This window comes from Enhydra lutris, unplaced genomic scaffold (genome assembly GCF_002288905.1).
Source record: "Enhydra lutris kenyoni isolate GAN:26980312 unplaced genomic scaffold, ASM228890v2 scaffoldscaffold19, whole genome shotgun sequence".
Classification (NCBI taxonomy): Eukaryota; Metazoa; Chordata; class Mammalia; order Carnivora; family Mustelidae; genus Enhydra; species Enhydra lutris.
Window position 1 is genome coordinate 33517171 of NW_019154103.1, and position 19383 is coordinate 33536553.

A 19383-nucleotide genomic window follows, 5' to 3' on the forward strand; every position below is an offset into this window, starting at 1 on the left:
AGACTAAAGCACTAGCTCTTATGGAGAAATCCTTATCTCTTTGGTCATCAGGTACAGGACAGAGTTAATGCTTATAACAAACACAAATTGTCATGTTTAGACAATTGGGTATTTTGACTAATAAAAATGTCTTTATGGGAAATTAATGTGTAATTATAATAAAAATATTTTTAACTGACATATTTTAAATATGGATATAATACCATATACTTTATATATAGATAACTATATTTCATAGAATTAGTATACATCAAAATACATATTAACCCAAGTAATAATGTCTGCAACTTACTTTCAAATACTTAAGCAACAAAAAAGTGTGTGAGTAGTTTGTGTACATATGGGGAGAGAAAGAAAATATAGCAACAATCAACAATTATTGAATATAAGACAATATACTAGCATCCATGCTGGTATTTCAATATCTCAGTATATATGAAAATTCTCATAGCCAAAAATTTAGGTTAAAACATACTTCAATATTGACATCCTATTTTATCATAAATTAGCATTTCTTCTGGCCATTCAAAAAGCACTTCAAAATATTACAGTTTCTAAACGTTATGGTAAACTCCAGTGACTCTCTCTATTGAAGTGCCAGAAAATAGTTGAACCATCTCTTTACTGAAAAACCTAGACATTTCCAGAAGCAATATCTGTTCACCTCATTGTGTCATTAATACAGACAAAGTTTTGAGGACAGTAAGAGTAAACAAAGAGGAAAATGAATTGAAAGGCTTTTGTGATCATGTATTTGTTTAATTTTTTTCTGCTAGTATTCAAGTTCCTTGCACTGGGATAGTCATCAAATCACTTGGAGTGGCATCCATACTCTCCTCTTGGGAAAAAAGTGGCCTGTTTTGGAACTTTAGCTTTGAAACAAGTATAGACTCATAGGCAGTGCCATTTTGGTCACCCCAAGTTCTTTATTGCCTTGCATAGAAGAACTAAGTGATTGCAGATATCAGTGGAACTTGTTCCATGAACTTTGTAAAACATGAATCAAGGGTGAAGGGAACAAGGCTACCTTTTTTTCCCTTCATTCATGAGCCTTTATCATCTCCATTTTATGTGATATTTAGAAGAAATTTAAGTAGAGAAAAAGGACTTACTAAGCTACTACCTCAGATTAGCAATTTAGGGACATTAAAGGATTCTAACTGGCACAGCTGTTAGGATAACCCATGATTTAGAAGACAGAAACTTTGCGGGGGGCGGGTGGTAAATTGTAATTTTTTTATTGGAAAACAAATCTACAACTTGAAGTGGATTTGAGGCAAATTGTTCCATAAGCAGATTTTCTTCAAAAGGCTAAACGAAGTTTAAAAGCAAGCAACAATAGAAGAAAATGTTTCTGGTACAGGACAAGCAGTCCAAAAAAAAAAACAGTGTATGAGTACCTGGATAATATCCATTTTGCAACAGTGCAACTTTTAAGTGCATATTTTGACTGTCCATAGTCCACTCAGAGTTACAGCTCCACACTTCAACAATAGGCTGTCAGTTCCCGAAGAAAACTACTTAAAAAGGCATAACCCAGATGTTTCCTCATTTGACCAACTCACTCTAAGTTCAGATGTGCAGAAGGGCTTAGATATACCCAGAGTAAGCCACATGAAACATGTTACTTGATCGATTTTCTAAAATACGGTTTCAAGAAAATGTCAGTAAGATAATGGAAGAAAGCATGGAGGAGTGAAGTCCTAATTACTGCACATGCATATTTTTTGACAGCATTTCACAGATAAGTTACAAAGAAAAGGCAAATAAACAATTTTGTACAAGAAAGTGAACACATTCTGTACAGTGTCTTCACTTTGCTATCATCATTTGTACAAGCACTTCATAGTTTGCTTGACCATCACCATCAATATCTGCTTCCCTGGTCATTTCATCAACCTCATCTGTTAATTTCTCTCCCATGTTTGTCATCACATGTCCAAGCTCTGCTGCCATAACACAGCCATTGACATCCTATCAGACACAAGGAATGCTTCTCTAATTTCTTCTTCACTTGTCCGTGCCTTTCATTTTTCTTGCCATCATTGTCAGAAATTCTGGAAAGTCAATTGTGCCATTACCATCAGCATCTATTTCATTAATCATGTCCTGTAACTCTGCTTCTGTGGGATTCTGCCCAAGAGACCTCATTACAGTTCCCAATTCCTTTGTTGTTACAGTTCCATCACCATCCTTGTCAAATGGCGAAAAGGCATCTTTGACTTCTGCAATCTGCTCTTCAGTCCTCTGTCAGCCTGTACTACGTCATTTGGCTCGCAGCCGCTGCTCGGTCAGAGTGCGGCTTCTGCCTGTTGCTCTGGCGGTGTTGTCCTGGCAACTCCCTAGACGGAACCTTTTTACTGATATCACACGACTTTCGAATATGCTGAACTTAAAACTGCACAAAATGAGAAAAACAGATCCGAGAAAGTGTCAGAATTTGAACAGATTCAACAGATGGCACCTTCAGTTTGGACTGAATTTTGCTGAGTTAAATGGAATCACAACTTTGGAAGAATGGCACAGTGATACTGCAGTTACTATTTCAGGAGTGAGTCACAGGCTTTACCTTTTTTCCTGAGGAGTGCATACCTCAGGGCGTATCTAAATAATCACACTTCAGCCCTATCCGTATAGCTCATATTCGAGAAGAACTGAGTGAGATTTAAGAAAATCATGCTCACCAGTCATTTATAGTGTCCCTGGAATTTTGGAGACAAATATTTGAATTCTAGAATTGAGATGAAATTTCTAGCTGTATGGCTCAACTCTTGGAAGAAATTGCATTCAGCTTACTGTAAAATCTGTGCCCTTTCATGAAATACCCAGTACTGAGTCTCAGTATATAAAACCAGAATTTGTGAGTCTGAGAGCCAATCCTGGCATGCGAGTTCAGCATGTATAGGTATTCTGACTCTCCTTAAGAGTGTTTGTGCAGTTGTGGGGTGAGATTATGGGCTCTGGAGCCAGACAGATTGAGTTCAAAATCCCTTCTGCCACTTACTACTTGTGTGGCTTTACAACAAATTATATAAATCTCTGAAAAATATTTCTCAACACTCAGGAAGTTTGTTATAAATGGGAAAATTATTCTTATTATTGATTATAAAGGCTCCACACAAGCATTTTATATTATGATAGTACCCGTTCCTTTTTTGCAATTCTGATGTTATTTGCTTCATTTAAAACTGAGTGGTAAGCAGCACCCGACACATTGTGCAATTCTGGATGAATAAGATGAATTATATTGTTTTTAGAATTTCTGCCAAAATGGGTACATATTTTACTACTATTATCAAATTTAATCTGGTGCTAAATAAAAATTTCTGATCCTGTGAACTCCTACGTAAACAAATCTTGGGGGCTTGTGATTACTAGATTTAGAGTGCTTTCAACCTTATGGTTCTATTTGTTTCTCAGCACTGGAGCAGTGTGACTATATCCACAGTGTAGCAGCTGTTCCAGGTCTAAATTTTGTCCTATTTTAGTTATTAGAATGTAAAGCTACCTATCAATTTCTATGAAGGTTTTTGTTGAATAATTTAATTTATGAGAAAATGCCTTTAGCTTTTATAAAATTTCCATAAGTGCTAAAGGATGAAAGAGGCCTTTCTTCTGAGTTAGTTGAAGAAACACATATTGTGATCTGCTAATCATTCTGTGATTTAGTATTTAATGTCTATTCATTTTTCCTTATATTCTTATGAGTTAACTATTTGAGTATATAACTGTGATGTTGCAGGAGAATTTGAAAGGTTGTTCTCCATTAAATTACAGAAGATACATAGTTCTCTTCCCAAATTCTTGGTAGGTGAATCTTCAGGTCATCTCCATTAGAGGAGATTTCCAGAATCCTCCATCCTAAAATAGAGATAATACCATTCATCCCACTGGGTAAACTTAGGATTACTTGTCTTGTCTCTTTCTGCCTAGCTTTTGGGAACACAGAAAACTGTCCATGAGCCTTTTATTTTCCATTTGCTATGATATGTGTAAGAGAGATGTCTGGGTCCATCTGAGTTAAAGATATGCATCTATTAAATGATGCCATAGCCACTTTTAACCACTCATGGATATGCTCTAAAAGTGAAGTCAAGGTCGCCTTTGGTCAGTGAAGGAAAGGAGAATATAAATCTGTAGCTCAAATAGACTTTCTGGGCCCAATTGAGATCTCAGAACACATTAAGGAAAGTAGCTTGCAGATAACAAGCTGTGTCAAGTGAAGTGAAACTTCTTCAAGCATTCTGTCAGTTGAAACCTATTATTGATTTTCATAGGAACTATTAAGCCAAGTTTCCTGGAATAGAAACAGGGAAATTTTATTCAGTTTATGACAAGTATATGTCTACAAGAGAAAAAGGTGGTAGTGGAGTGGAATGTTAAAAACTTGACCTGATTTGTATGCTTTAACCATTCAGAGATCCACTTGGAAGTCTAAACATTCTTTCAGAGAATTAGTTGTTGCAGTTTGATTTGTTTTTTTGTTTTTGTTTTTGTTTTTTTTTTTTTTTTTGTAGAAATGCTGCTGGAATCTGTCACAATTCAGCTTGCTTATCTGTCTTCTCATTATATGGCTCTCTCAGCAGTATTTTGTTGCCTTTTTAAAAATAAACACCTTAATTCAGACAACCTGCTGTGAAGGGTGGTGAGAGATGGGGGAGAAGGAGAGACTGAGAATATAGGCTCACGCTCGGATACCATTGCCTGGAACGAAGCACACTTGGCTGTGACACCATCGACTTAGATGATCACATTTAAACCTCTAGTATTTTTTAGGTAGTGGGCAGCTTGTTCTAAAGTAATCTTCACCCTAAAAGGAAGATGTTTACCTAGCCACAAACAGGAAATCTTATAGGAACAGCGTATGTTGCCATACCCGAGTAGAAGAAAGAGATTAGAAACTTCTCAGAGAGCTGAATGGGAAAGGCCTTGTAACCAGAAGAGAGGTGTTGGGAGCATGAAAGTTGAAAGGAACCAAGGTCAGAAGATCAGAGCTGGGGAGTTGTACCCAGTGGTCCACAACCAGAGAGCTGAGACAGCCTGAAGGAACACCCTACTGGCCTCAAACCAGTCTTGGGATTCATAGCTTACTAGGAAAGAGAGAAACTATAGAATTAGTGTTAACAGAGAAGAATATTTCAATAAATTTTTATTTTTATATTTATGGTATAATGCTGAATGATGGTCAAAGCTGCATCCACCCAAACAATGTAAGAAGAGAGGGGAGAAAGAAATCTAAACAAAAAAAAAAAAAAAAAAAAGATAAAGTCCTGAAACTCCGAAACCACTAATCTGCTAAAAGAGAGGAAATGAATGACTGTGTGCAGGGGATATTAAATAGAAGAGATTCAAATAATTTTCACTATTGAATTAGGTTTCAACTGCCTTTTTTTTTTTTTTTTAAACTAGCATCCTCAAATCACCCTATGCCTCTTCAGAAGTTTTAACACTGAAGGAGCATGGTGCTAATAAGAATGGTGCCCACATTTGATTGTTAAACACTGTGTGGCCCCATTCACCTGTTAACACAACGTGCTCCGTGGGAGTATTTACTTATGGGAGTTTTAGAAAAGAGACATGTCCAAAGTACACAATCGCATATAGAATTTGAACCCAAGCCTTTTGAGTCCCAATCTGGGTCCTTTCTATTTATGCCAGTGAGGTCCTGATAGAAAAAGCCAAAAAAAAAAAAAAAAAAAAAAAAGACAAAAGGTAGGAGTGATCATGGCCCAGATCTCACACTGACACTGGATATTGCTCTTTACTAACCTGATTTATTTTTTTTTATGAAAAAAAGCCTTTGTTGACTGAGAAACTGAGTGTATTTTTAATTCACACTGTAAAACAAAGGTAAATAATATTCCTTATGTGCAGAGAACACAAGCAACATATTTCTTTTCCAAATTGTTGTTAAAAGTTTAGTTTAATGAGTTTCAGCACACAATATTCACTACCAAATGAAAGAGGAGTAACTGGGAAGTGTGTAATATACAAACTATACACACTGCTTGGTGTGAATCTTTGCACTTTGTCTTTTTTAATATTTTATTTATTTGATAGAAAGAGGGAGAGCAAGCACAAGTAACGGGGGGGCAGAGGCAGAGGGAGAGGGAGAGGCAGGCTCCCGACTGTGCAGGGAACCCTATGTGGGTCTCGATCCCAGCACTCCGAGATCATGACCAGAGCCAAAAGCAGTCGCTTAACCAACTGAGCCACCCAGGCTCTCTTTGCACTTTGTTTTAATGGTAGATGGAATGCAGTGACTCCAGGCATGGCTGTGTGTATGAAATTCCAGTTTCTTCTCTGCTGCAAGTGTCCACATCACAAGATAAGTTTAGTTAAAGCTTCTCATGTTTATCTCTACTCCAGAAATCTGAAAAATGTATCAAATGAGTTTTTGTATCTACACTGCCTCTCCCCCACACACACAACATACCAAGCTGTCATTGGGAAGATTTTTTTTTTTTTTTTTTGAGATTTTGAGATCAGAATAGCCTAGAACTATTTTTCCATAGTAACATGAGGACACATTTGGGTATTGTGATCAGTGTCAAGGGAGGGGCATACATAATAAAGTACATAATAAAGTACTATAGGTTGTGAATGACTTTTTTCATTGATGAAGCAGATCCAAGATTACCATTGTCATCTTTTAAAATTTGACATTTTTATGAAGGGGAATGTGGATAAGTATCAAAATTTACCTATCACATTTTTATCTGCCAAAAAATAAATTAAAGTATCCTCTATTTTCTATGACAATTAAAATTCTTCCTAAGACTGGTGCCCCTGGATATCTCAGAAAAGAGGCTTAAACTTTCCAGCCAAAGATATGTCAGTTTTTTCCTCATTTAAGAGTCTCTATTAGTTTAAAGGAATTTCTTTAAGGTAAATATTCAACATAAATCTGTCTCAGAGCTATTTCTCCCTTGCTCTGTTCTTTCTGCGCTTGCTTAAGTAACCCGTGGAAGCATGGTCTCTCCAGTGAGGATGAAGTACCCATGCATCCAGACATCATCAGCTGCTGACTGCACTAAACACCTAACCAAGTGAGATTAGGTGCACTAAACACCTAACCAAGCAGCTAGAGACAGCTGGAGATACATCATAGGATCACATGATGGTCAGACATTCAGGGACAGGACCAGACCAACCAGGCAGCACAAAATCAGAGACTAGCCCAGTGTATGGATCTGTTCCTTCTCTGAACCCTGACAGTCCTGGACAGTATCAGAGAGGGAACAGTGCTAGGGCATTATCATGGAATGTTGTGCATATCCACCCAACTACTCACGCATGGGACCTTAAAACTCTGAGCCATTTAACCCAGAACAGACTTAAGGACAAACTACTGGGAGTACGGGGAGGATGTCCATATCACTCTAAAGAAAAAAATGTTGAGAAGAACTGAGCTAACACACTTCAGCTTCAGATTTCTAGAAGCATCTAGTCTCTTCAGAAAAGTGAAGCTCTGGGATTAACTCATGTTAAGATGCTTCTTCAGCAAGGGAGGCAAATCAGAGGAAGAATACTGCCCTGGGGCAATATCAATAATGGAATTTTTTTCAAACCTTAAATCATCAAGATTTCTACTATCTCTTTCTTTATAATTCTGGCCTCAAAGCATGATTATATTGCTTCTGAGGTCATTTAAAATCTTTTTTTTTTTAAATCAATAACCCATTACTTTTCATTTTAAAGAAAGTTTTTAGCATCCTTGAACAATATCAACTAGCATATTTGAAAGCCTTACTTATCTTAGGAAGAACAGTTAAGGAACTTCTAATAAAGATCTTAATAGTAGTAATAAAGCTTCTGATAGTGTCCAGGTTTTCCCCTATTCAAAGTTACCCTCATAAGGGATTCAACCCCAAGATGTAATTGATGGGATTTAAAATAATAATATTTATAAGGGTATATTTTGTCTTTGTTATTTGATGGATTACAAAGTCATAAAGTTTTTGAATGCCTAGTCAGTTTTATAACCAATAGATGATCTCTTAGTTTGAGAATTAAATGGATATTTCAGGGCCTCTAGAGTATACAGCGTCCTACCCCTCACTTCAGATGGTTTGGGAATTTTACACCTGAATCATTGCTGTCCAACTGAAAGAAATACAAAATCAAAACTAAACTTTGTATTTCCATGCCTTCTTGGTAACTTTAAAAGCATTTTGAAAAGCACTGTCTTGACCACATAAAAACCACTAAAAGTCACTGATCCTGGCAGGCTGGGTCTGGGGACCCAGGGAGGTCCTGCAGGACCAGCCAGGGGGGTCCCTGGCTGCACGCAGGATAGAAATCAAATGTGAGCCAGCAAGAGGTGAAAGCAGAGTTTATTGCAGGTGTAGAGAGCGTGCAGTTACAGTGTCTGGAGACTCAGAAAGGAAAGGATGGAGTCTCATCTTAGTTAGGGGCCTGAGGTTTTTTTTATTGAGGATCATGATCTGGTGTATACGTCCTCTCAGTCACCCAGGAACCACCTAGAACAAAGACGAGGGCCAAGTGTTCTTCCTTGGAGGCTAGGGGACTTGACATCAAGATGTCCAGTGCTGGTGATCTGAAATATGCATATGACAGCTGCATCTAATCCTTCTTACCGGGTTCTTCCTTAGATGCTATCTATTCTAGAGAAATCATTACCTCCTTGTCTTACACTACATGCATTGAGGCATGTACAAAGTGGTGGTGCAGGTCCTAGCAAGAACAGAAGAAGGAAAAGGAACAAAAAGCAGGTCTTTATGCATTCCTTCAGTTTCCCTATCTCAGCAGTAAAAGAGAATGATGCAGTTTGTTAATTTCTAATAGGAATTAGAATTAGGACATTGCTGATACCCAGGTCTGAAGTAACTCAGGTGTGACCTCAGCAGTCAACAGTGGTTAATAAATGTAAGAAATTGGTCTTAAAACCTCCGTGGAGCTTAACCAAAGTAGTGCAGTTCTTATCCTAATCTTCATAAAAGGTGAAGGAAGGCATTTAAATATAAATGCAAACAGATATCTGCTCCCCTATTTTATTACCTTCAAATAAGATTATATTGGATACAGTTTAGGATTTTGATGAAGTTATCTTTCATTTTTAGAAGAAAACAGGAACAAAACCATATTTCAAGTTTATTAGACTTTTTTACTTACTACTACTGGCACTCTCAAATATCCTAGTACTTCTAAATTTAGTTTGTTTCAATTACAGTAATTTTTATGGAAAAACACAGAAAATTGAAAAGAGAACACTAAGAAATATTCACCTTACTTTTACAAAACCCTTTCAGGAAATGCACTGAACATCTACCATGAGCCAGGAGATTTCACATATACTTTAATTTACTCCTCATAACAATAATACTGCAGATAGCAATCATTGTCTCTGTTTTATCTATGAAGAAATCAAAATAATCCTCAGCATAAATGATTTTATCAAGGACTCTAAATGGCAGAACCAGAATTCAAGTTGCATTTTAAAATAAAGTACAACCATGGATATTCATTACAGAATGATTTATATTAGTAGCAAATTTTAAGAAATCCTAAGTATCTAATGATAAAAATAGTCATTCATGGGGCACCTGGGTGGCTCAGTGGGTTAAGCCTCTGCCTTCACCTCAGGTCATGGTCTCAGGGCCCTGGGATCGAGCCCCACATCGGGCTCTCTGCTCAGCAGGGAGCCTGCTTCCCTCTCTCTCTCTGCCTGCCTCTCTGCCTACTTGTGATCTCTCTCCCTGTGTCAAATAAATAAATAAAATCTTAAAAAAAAAAGTAGTCATTGATGACACTGGAGCATTAGGAAACTGTTTTATATTCTGCTTGTGAGTGTTAGATATCCATAAAATGTTATGTTATTTTTCATGAAAATTGTAAGAAACAAAATTCTCCATATTTGAAACAGAGTTTGAAATTTAAAAGAAAATGAACCAAAATGCTAATGGTTACAATGGTGGGTATGTTCCTCTCTCTTCTGTTTTATAGTTCACATTTTTTTTTTTTATTTGTCAGAGAGAGAGAGGGAGAGAGAGCAAGCACAGGCAGACAGAATGGCAGGCAGAGGCAGAGCAAGCTCCTGATGAGCAAGGAGCCCGATGTGGGACTCGATCCCAGGACTCTGGGATCACGACCTGAGCCGAAGGCATCTGCTTAACCAACTGAGCCACCCAGGCGTCCCTAGTTCACATTTTTTTAATGTGACTATGATACTCTAAAAATTTATACTACCTCTTTATTTTCTTCCAGCCCTGGCAACATGCCACCGAAAAGAAAATTTGGGAGGCTGACATTCCATTCCTTTTTTAATCATAGGATTTCACCTTCTCTTTTGCAAGGATCTGACTGTGGTGGTGTTGACACGCCCTCATCGGGGAATCTGGGGGAGTAGGGACTCAGTAAAACTTTCCTCCTGAACTGTGCCCCAGCAGGCACAGAGACAAACAGAATTTGCAGTCACATCCCTCTACTTCTCTGCTTCCTGAGGACCTCCCAGCTCCTTCTTCAGGAGTGCATATTACATTCTAGCTTGCGTGGCTACAGGTTACTGATTTTCATCATTTCTTTTAATCTTTTCTCTCATGTTTAATACAAAGCATTGATCACACAAATAAAGGCAAGATGTTCTGTTTGAAGAACAGGCGTCCTTTTTGGTAGCTTGAAGGGCTCTATGTTCTATGATGGGGGAGGGGGCAGACATGGAACATCACTATCTGCTGCAATGTGTTTAGAAAGTCAGTGACTCCACCAAAGTTTTTATTATTACTTATTATTTCTTGAAACATCCCTCTATTGCTTTGGGAGAATGTAGTCTCTAATAAATGGTATAGAAATCCTTTGTGGCTCACAGTTTGGGAACCACAAGCTACTATCCATGCAGGCCCTAGATTGGGTACTTTGCTCTGCCAGTAAGATAGGTTCCATTAGTACCAACACAACGAAAAATGTCCTGTAGATTCAAATGGCAAGAGAATAGACTAACCAATTCTAATCTTAACTAACCAAAGCTGTGAAACCAGGGACCTTTTCTTTGAACCACCCATCTCTTGTATTCAGATACTAGCTTCATTATTCATTCATTCACTCATTCATTCAACACATTACTGTATACCAGGCTTTGGTAAATAATGCTGGGGATACTGATGTGCAGAGAATGGACAAAACACTTGGTGTCATAGAACTTGTGTTCTAGTAGAAAAATCAAATAATGAATTATTAATTAAATGACAACATAGATATTTGTAAGTGTTACAGAGAGGTAAGAGTGATATGATTCATGGTGTATGTATAAATGTTTGTGTAATCACTTCTGATGGAGTGTCCAGGGAAGGCCTCTCAAGTACTCTCTGAGAAATCAGAAGGTCTTATGTAAGAGAAAGTAGCAAGTACAAAGTCTTTGGAGTCTGATCTAGTGGTTGAAGGGAATGTGTAGAGACAAAAATGACATCAGAGCAAAAGGATGAGGCCACACCATCCAGAGTTTTATGGTCCATGGTAAATAGTTTGCATTTATTCTAAGCACAACGGGTGCCAATAAAAGCATTTGAGTTGGAGAGTGACATGATCTGATTTACATTTTAAAGACACCACTCTGGCTTGTGTGTAGAGGGAATGATTGTAAAGGGTAAGAATCCAAGCAGAGAGGTTAGTTAGGAAGTATTTCAATACTTCTGCAGCCTTTAAGGTAGAAGAAAAACCAGACCAGAATGGTGACATGGAATAATCAATTTTATTTGAAGAATGGGATGATCAAATATATCAAATGCTCCTGACAAGATAAGATGAGTAATTTGGCTCTCAAGTGCTCCTCCAGGGAGGCCACTGATCTTTTTCTACATAAGCAGTTTGGGGGAGGTCTTGGGATGAAGCCAGGCTGGGTTGCACTGATAAATGCAAGGGGGTGGGTGGAGGAAGTGGAGATAAATACAAGGTGGGTGGAGGAAGTGGAGAAAGAAGGCAGAGACAACTCTGGAGAGTTTTTCTGTGAAGGGAAGTAGAAAAATGCTTTGAAAGCAGGAAGAGAAGTGAGGCACAGAGAGAGGGATGAGGTCTTTTTAAGGATAAGAGATATTAAGTCAGGGTTACCCCCCCCATACTCATAATCTCAGGAAGAGATACAAAGATGAGTAATGGAAAAAGAGTTAGTGAAAGATGTAAAGTTCTTTCTACTTTATATATGGTGTTTTCTCCATTCTTTTCTCTCTCTGTTAAGCCAAATCTGTTTCTAGTGAGAGTCTATCATGAGCCAAATCTTTTGTATAAACTTTGTTCAGCTTGTCATCTCTCCCAGGAATATTTTAAGCCTACTTCATTCACTGTAAAATAAAAGGCTGTTCCTTGTGAAAGAATTTCTGGCATCTGTGAGCAGAAAGGCTTAGATTTTAGAATGTAGGAATGAGGGAGCAGAGGTACCTCCCTTGAAGGACACTGCCCTGTTCTGAATCTATCTGACTATAGAAATTTCAGGTTCTGAAATATAAGCATCTTTCTTTCTGGTTTGAACTTCACAGAGCCATTCTTGTCTTGCCCAAATTCTACTCCAGTCCTTGGGCTCCTCTTCCATTGGAAAGCTCTACTTTTCTCCTTTCTGTCCTGCCAGTGTCTTAAGAGTCTGCAGGGAGCAGGAGGTGGCTATTAACAGAACTATCAAAAAATGAGTTTCACAGTTTTCAAAACCAAGCTTATTTGATTGACATGCTTTGTTAGAGTTTGTCTTCCCGTACTGATGAGAGCAAGGTTGATGTTATGCTAGTCAGTGTTAAATGTAAAATAAGATATTGGTTCCTCAACAGTTAATATCTCCTTCCTGTCCCACCCCATCATGTCCAACACTCATCACTGCCTGCACCTCTGAAACATCACCTCCACTGTGCAGCTGTCCCTTCCATTCTCCTCTTTACTGGGTCCAAACTCACACTGAAAGAACATTCAGTGTTCTTTCATGTGAGGAAAGAATGTGAAGAACAATTCAAGACGGAAGCCTATCTAGTACAGAATGAAGAGGCCCAGGAATGGAAAAGATTTTCGGCTTCTCCAGAGATTAACTACATGATTAGTGAGCTAAAATGGAAGGGGGCAGCTGGTAGGTGAGTTCAGTACAATGGGCAGGGCCAAAATGTTACTAGCATCTTTCGGAACCTGCTCCTCTAATCTTTCCCACCTCAGTAAATGGCGGTTTTATGCTTTACATTTCTGAAGCTGAAAAACTTCTAGTCAACTTTTACATTTTTCTTTCTCTTACATCGCATAGCCAGTTCACCTGTAAATACTATTTTCTCTTCCTTAAAAATATCCATCTGCTTCATACCTCTGTCATCACTACCAAACCTTCATTATCTCCCACTGGAACAAATGCTCTAACTTGTTATTGCATGTCCCTGCTTTTACTCTTTCCATTATCTTCACCTCTATAAGATTCAGAGCATCTTTTTTTTTTTTTTTTTTTTTTTTTTTTTTTTTTAAATAGATGGTAGGGAGAGGGGCAGAAGAAGAGGGAGAGAGAAAATCTCAAGCAGGTTCCAAGCTGTGTGGAGCCCAACATGAGGCTCAGTCTTACAACCCTGAGATCATGACCTGAATCAAAATCAAAAATAAGATGCTTAACTGACTGAGCCAACCAGGCTCCCCTTAGAGTATCCTTTTAAAACTTAACTAAGGTCATGTCCTTTCTTTCTCAAAACCTTCCAGTTGTGTCTGACCTCTCTCATACTAAAATACCAAATTCTTACCTGGCCAACATGACTCTTTGTAAGCTGACTCCTGGTCATGAGGAGCTCCATCATCATCTACTACTTTCCTCCTCTGCCACTTTGCTTTGGCTAAGCTGGCCTCTTTGCTGTCACTCATAACTGAGGGCCTTTATGTTTGCTGTTACTGTGTCTGAAACACTCCTCTTTCCAATCCAAATGGCTGTGTGTCATGTTACTTTGTCAGAGAGAACTTTCCTAACCATCCATCTCAAATAGCACCCTGCACCACCCCATGCCCTTTACCTTTTTTTTTTTTTCTCCTTCCTTAGTATTTATCAACTCTGGACCTTTTATTTCCTTCTTTCTTTTTTTAAACCTTCACTAGAACATGAGCTTTTTAGAACATAAAATTCCTAGGAAGTTTATCTGTTTTGTTCACCACTATGTCCTCATGCCCAGAATAACACCCACATGTAGTGGGTGCTCACAAATATTTGTGGAATAAATGGATGAAATTAATTTGATACAGATGTATATAGGTTAATAGATTGGATGATGAGAAGATTGTGTTCTCTTTATATTGTGTATACCTTTTCAGTGGATTAGAAGCAAGGCTGTGATAGGAGAGTGAAGGGAGGAGGAAGTATTGGATGTTAGAAAAAAGTGTAAAGTGTTCTGTTGCAGAGTGGGGAGCTGCGGGTCCCTTGAGATTTGGGGTTATAAATTAAAAATGGGACCAGTGAACTGTCGTACATTTTATTTCAGACACTTCAGTTCAGGCACAGACATGGAGCAAAAGAAGAATAGAGGTTAGCCAGTTTAAGGGTTTTACCTGGCAAGTCCAACAGATGAAGATAAGAGCAAAGGAGTTGGGGGACTATTCCAACTAATGAACCATGATATCCATGTAAGAACTGAAAAGACAGGAGGTAGAAAGCAGAGAGTATGAGGTTTCAAATCAGTGTTTTTGAAGTGGTATAACTGATGGTAATGATAAAGCCTGGGATATGACCACGGGAATAGGTTACTAAGGGAGAGTAGAGGAAGAAATTGTTGGAATTGAAGAAATGGCAAAGAAACTAGAGGCAAGGATGTTGACAAGATCATTCACATGAAAGTTCAAGTTGTTAAGAATGATGACAGGATCAGTGATTGAGATAAAGTTGCTGAAACATGCTAAAATCTTCAGAATGGGAAGGATAATGAGATAGGAAGATGACTAAAACAAACAAAAAAAAGGTTACAAGTCATGTTGGCTGATGGCAGACATTTCAAAGCAGCTGAGATTTTAGGGGGACAAGGGAGGAGAAATTGTTTAGATATAGCAATGGGGAACAAGAAGGACACCTATCCTTCCAGGCCCTGTGGTTCATTTCCTATTTGGACAAAAATAAGACACCACTTGAGAAGACGATGAATAAGGTTCATGAGATGTCCAGGTTTCCATTAGGTCAAAAATATAAAGGGAATAATCAAACTTGGTTAAAATTCCATAGTTACTGCAGATACCAGCCTCAGTATTTTTATCTGTATATCGCATTTGATTTTTGCATGTTCAAACAGCAGTTCTTAGCTTTTAAATCCTTGTAGGCTAAAACTGTCATTCTTGAATTTAACAAAGTGCCAGCTGTCAAGTCTTTTCACCAGGCATGTTAGTGCCAACATATACTTGTTGACATGTCAGAAAACAGGAAGATAAATTAAGCAGAAGCTATGCAGAAGAGAACTGTTGTGAACATTTAAAGACACTTGTCTGCTGATTTATTTATTCACTAATAATTTGTATTTTGCCTTTTCCCACAAATTGTTTGAGGAGCACAGTTCTGTACTTCACATCATGTTCTCCAGTCATTGTTCAAACCACAAATGAGCCTAAGAAGCCAGAGAAGGAGTAGAGAGACAAACAAGATTTATGGTCTCAATCCCCACAAAGAACATGAGATGAAGCTGAGCATTTGATGTGGAAATGCCACTGTACTTGACTGAATCCTAGAAGTAGAGCAGTAGTCTCTACTCCTCCAGGTTACCCCAACTCACCAAGAGTATTTAAAATCCCAGAGTCCAGATCCAGGCCACATCTGAGATGCCCAAGTGGCTCAAGTCCACCAGAAATCTGATGCTAAAAAAATCCTCTTCTCAATTCCTTTACCACCTCTGCCTCCATCCGTCATTCTCATAGTGCAGAAACTGGTTTCCTTTTCTTTCCCTAAATCCTCATTATTTATTTTTCATATTTTTTTAATCCTTTCTCCCTTCTTTTCTGCAACCTTCTCAGCCCCAGCACAGGAGTGTATCTGCTATATATCATAATGAAGCGTCCATGTTTGATTAACTCTATTCCAATGGTGGAGCCTTTTTCTCTGATGTTGCTCTAGAATAATGCATTTTATCCATTTCTTTTTTCCCCCTCCATGGAGAAAGATAGTACAATTGGGATTTCTTTCAATATTAAGGAATCTTGAGTTCTGTAGAGTTTTAAAACGATATACATCTGTATAATAACTACCTTTAAGAAATTGTTTTATTAATTTTTTCTTATGCATCATCTTCAAAAATGCATTTTATGTTGAAAGTATTTCAAAAGCCATTAAAATTGGATGTTTCAAAGGTTATTTTATGAGGATGAAAGGAGATATTTCTTTGAATATTTAGAGCAATTTAAATAGAAGAGCTAAAATAGGTTTTAAGAAAAATCCCATGTGCCCAATCCATTTCAAATTGGCAACTAGAGGGGCAACTGGGTGGCTCAGTGGGTTAAAGCCTCTGCCTTCGGCTTGGGTCGTGGTCCCAGGGTCCTGGGATCGAGCCCCGCATTGGGCTCTCTGCTCTGCAGGGAGCCTGCTTCCACCTCTCTCTCTCTCTGTCTGTCTCTCTGCCTGCTTGTGATCTCTGTCTGTTGAATGAATGGGTAGAATCTTTAAAAAAAAAAAAAAATTGGCAACTAGAACAATAAAACAATATAAGTGGAAGACAAAGCTCTTAATGATTTGCAGTAAAATGCAATAAACTAGAGAGGCAGGACTGTAATCCCATGGTTGTCAACCCGGCTTACCTTATGACAGATAAAAACTCAGGAAGGCACTGTGACTGAACAAACTCCTTTGGGCTTCTTCAGATTCCTTCTGTCATCCAGTCTTCTAGACCCAGGAGAGTTTGATTGCCCACTGTCCACTGCATGCATTTAGGCCAACCAGACACACAGCTGAAACTTCTAACCCTTCCAGCAACTTCTGGATTTGGATGAGATACAATACCTCATGAGGAGGAATATGGCATCACAGCTCCAAAGAGATTGGATATGCAACCTAAAAGTCTGGAAAAGTTAACACTGTAGAGCCACATTTCACCTGTGGGCAACAGGAGAAGTGAGTTCCAAGGCAAGGGGAATTCTCCCTCTTTCTTATGAACTTCTTCAAGGCACAGTGGCCTGGTACAGTTCCTCTGGACAAGTACTCTATGCCAGGTGGATGCAACTGCCCATAGGACCTGCTGTTTCTTTACAACTCATTGTGACACAGTAACCTGTGACCACGTTGTGTCACCTCTAACTTTGCTGGACTTCCCTGTGACCCTGCTCTAACTGCACCTTCTAAATAAAACACTAGCATGTTGATCCTTGCCTCACATTTGTTTGCTGGAGAACCTGGGCTAAAATATATCTCCTAACTCAGGATTTTAGTAATGTACATTATATATTTACAATTGTGAATTATTAGTAACAAAAAACTACCATCCTTCAAGGTATTTTATAAATAGTGAAGGTAATTTTACGGGTTTCAGTTTTGTAATATTGATTTGTTAAAGCCATCTGTTGATGCTTCTGAAGATACTAATTACAGTAGCACTTGGAAGCTAATTTCAGGTCACAATAATGACTGTTCAGATAGCTAGCTGCCCAATGACTTTTATGGTGATCTTGACAGTTATTTTCTAGAAAAACATCACTGATTCTCAGTGGCAAGGTCAGGGTTCAGGACCTCTCTTGGCCTTCCCAGGGGCTTCGAGGGGGGAGTCAGAAGCCGGAATGAAACACTAGTTTCTGGAACAAGAGGATGATTAGAAAGACGTGAGATGATATGGTGGTGAAGATATACACCTGTGTGACCTTCAAGATGTGATACCCATGGAGGAACCACTCTCCAAAACAGGACCACCTAGGAACCCTGAGACTTCGTTTCAGAAAGAAAGCAAGTGGTCCTCAGTTTATCTCTCTGGGAAAGACTTTCTGACCTCAGTCTTGTTTTGTTCTGGCATAACACTCATTTTTCTGTCCATTTCTCTTTGTCAGCTTCTTCCTTTCAGCCTTACCTGCTCTTGGTTTCTTTGGTTGACATCACTTAGACTTGTAGTCCAGGTTTTTCCACTCAAGTTTATTCTCTTTGGTTTGGTTTTTAATGCTCCATTTTTCTCTGAGATCCCTCTTCTAAGATTCTTACCTGCATCTCCCTTCTCAGCCTCCTCTGAAGTTGTGACCTGCACGTCATTCAGCTGGGACTCTAGCATTCAACGGAGGAGAGAGGAGACTGTGTTCACATTTTTTCTTTCATTTAAATTATTACTAAATTTTTGTTCTTTTCTATCTGTTTTCTATTTTAAATTGTATGATGTCAAATATTCTGGAATAGTAGTTCTCAAGGGGGGTGCCTGGGTGGCTCAGTGGGATAAAGCCTCTGCCTTCAGCTCAGGTCATGATCAGAGGGTCCTGGGATTGAGCCCCGCATCGGGCTCTCTGCTCAGCAGGGAGCCTGCTTCCTCCTCTCTTTCTGCCTGCCTCGCTGCCTACTTGTGATCTCTGTCTGTCAAATAAATAAATAAAATATTTTTTAAAAAAATAGTAGTTCTCAAGCTTTTGGGCTTTACGAACCCTTTATACTTTTCAAGTTATTAAGAACTCCAAATAGCTATACACATTTATTATATTAGAGATTAGAACAGAATTTTTAAAAGTATTTATTAATTAAAAGCACAATAATAAACCCATTACATTTTAACATAAATAGTATTTTTGTGAAAGGTAACTATATTTTCCAAAATTAAAATATGAGAAGAGTAGCATTATTTCAAAAATCTCTTTACTATCTGGCTTAATGGGTGATAGTTTGAGAGAAAAAAGAGGAGACAGTTTAATTTCCATCTGCTTCTGCATTCGATTCATTGTTTTGTTTCAAGTATAGATAAAAATCTAGACTCACTCAAATATGCAATGGAAAAGGGAGAGCCTCATATATGACCCGCAAGAATCTCAGGGAACCTAAAGGGTTCTCCCGTAACACTTTGAGAACCACTGATCTGGAGTACACTGGAGAAATAATTATCCTTTTCAAAATTGTTTATTAAAGAGAAATTAGTTCTGAATTCAAAATAAATAACTACATGAGAAGATTGCTAGTTCGATAATCTGATGTGTTTTCACTATTTCCAGAATTCAGATAAATTAATTGTCAAGGAACTAAAGCATAATAAAAATTTTTAAAAGACATCCCAATATGTAATATATGAGATATAATGTGGTAAAAAAAATAAATACTTAAAATGTGTATTTGTATTAGAAAAGCTTTTGTTTAATATAAATACATCATATGAAAAAATTAAAGGATCTCATGGTGTATTTTATATTGATTAGAAATATATGAAAACAAGGGGGAAACCTTATATTACATAAACTCTAAATGTGTAGAGAGAAAGATAAATTTGAATACTAACAGTCTTTTTGACT

At 38.0% G+C, this 19383-nt stretch overlaps 1 protein-coding gene and 1 pseudogene across 1 annotated transcript in view; one reads left to right on the plus strand and one right to left on the minus strand.

Moving 5' to 3' along the window:
• LOC111148267 (calcium/calmodulin dependent protein kinase IV) overlaps positions 1 to 19383 on the plus strand; it is a 236810-nt gene that overhangs the window by 131856 nt on the left and 85571 nt on the right. The gene's annotated exons all lie outside the window — the stretch shown is intronic.
• Positions 1813 to 18170, minus strand: LOC111148236 (annotated as a pseudogene).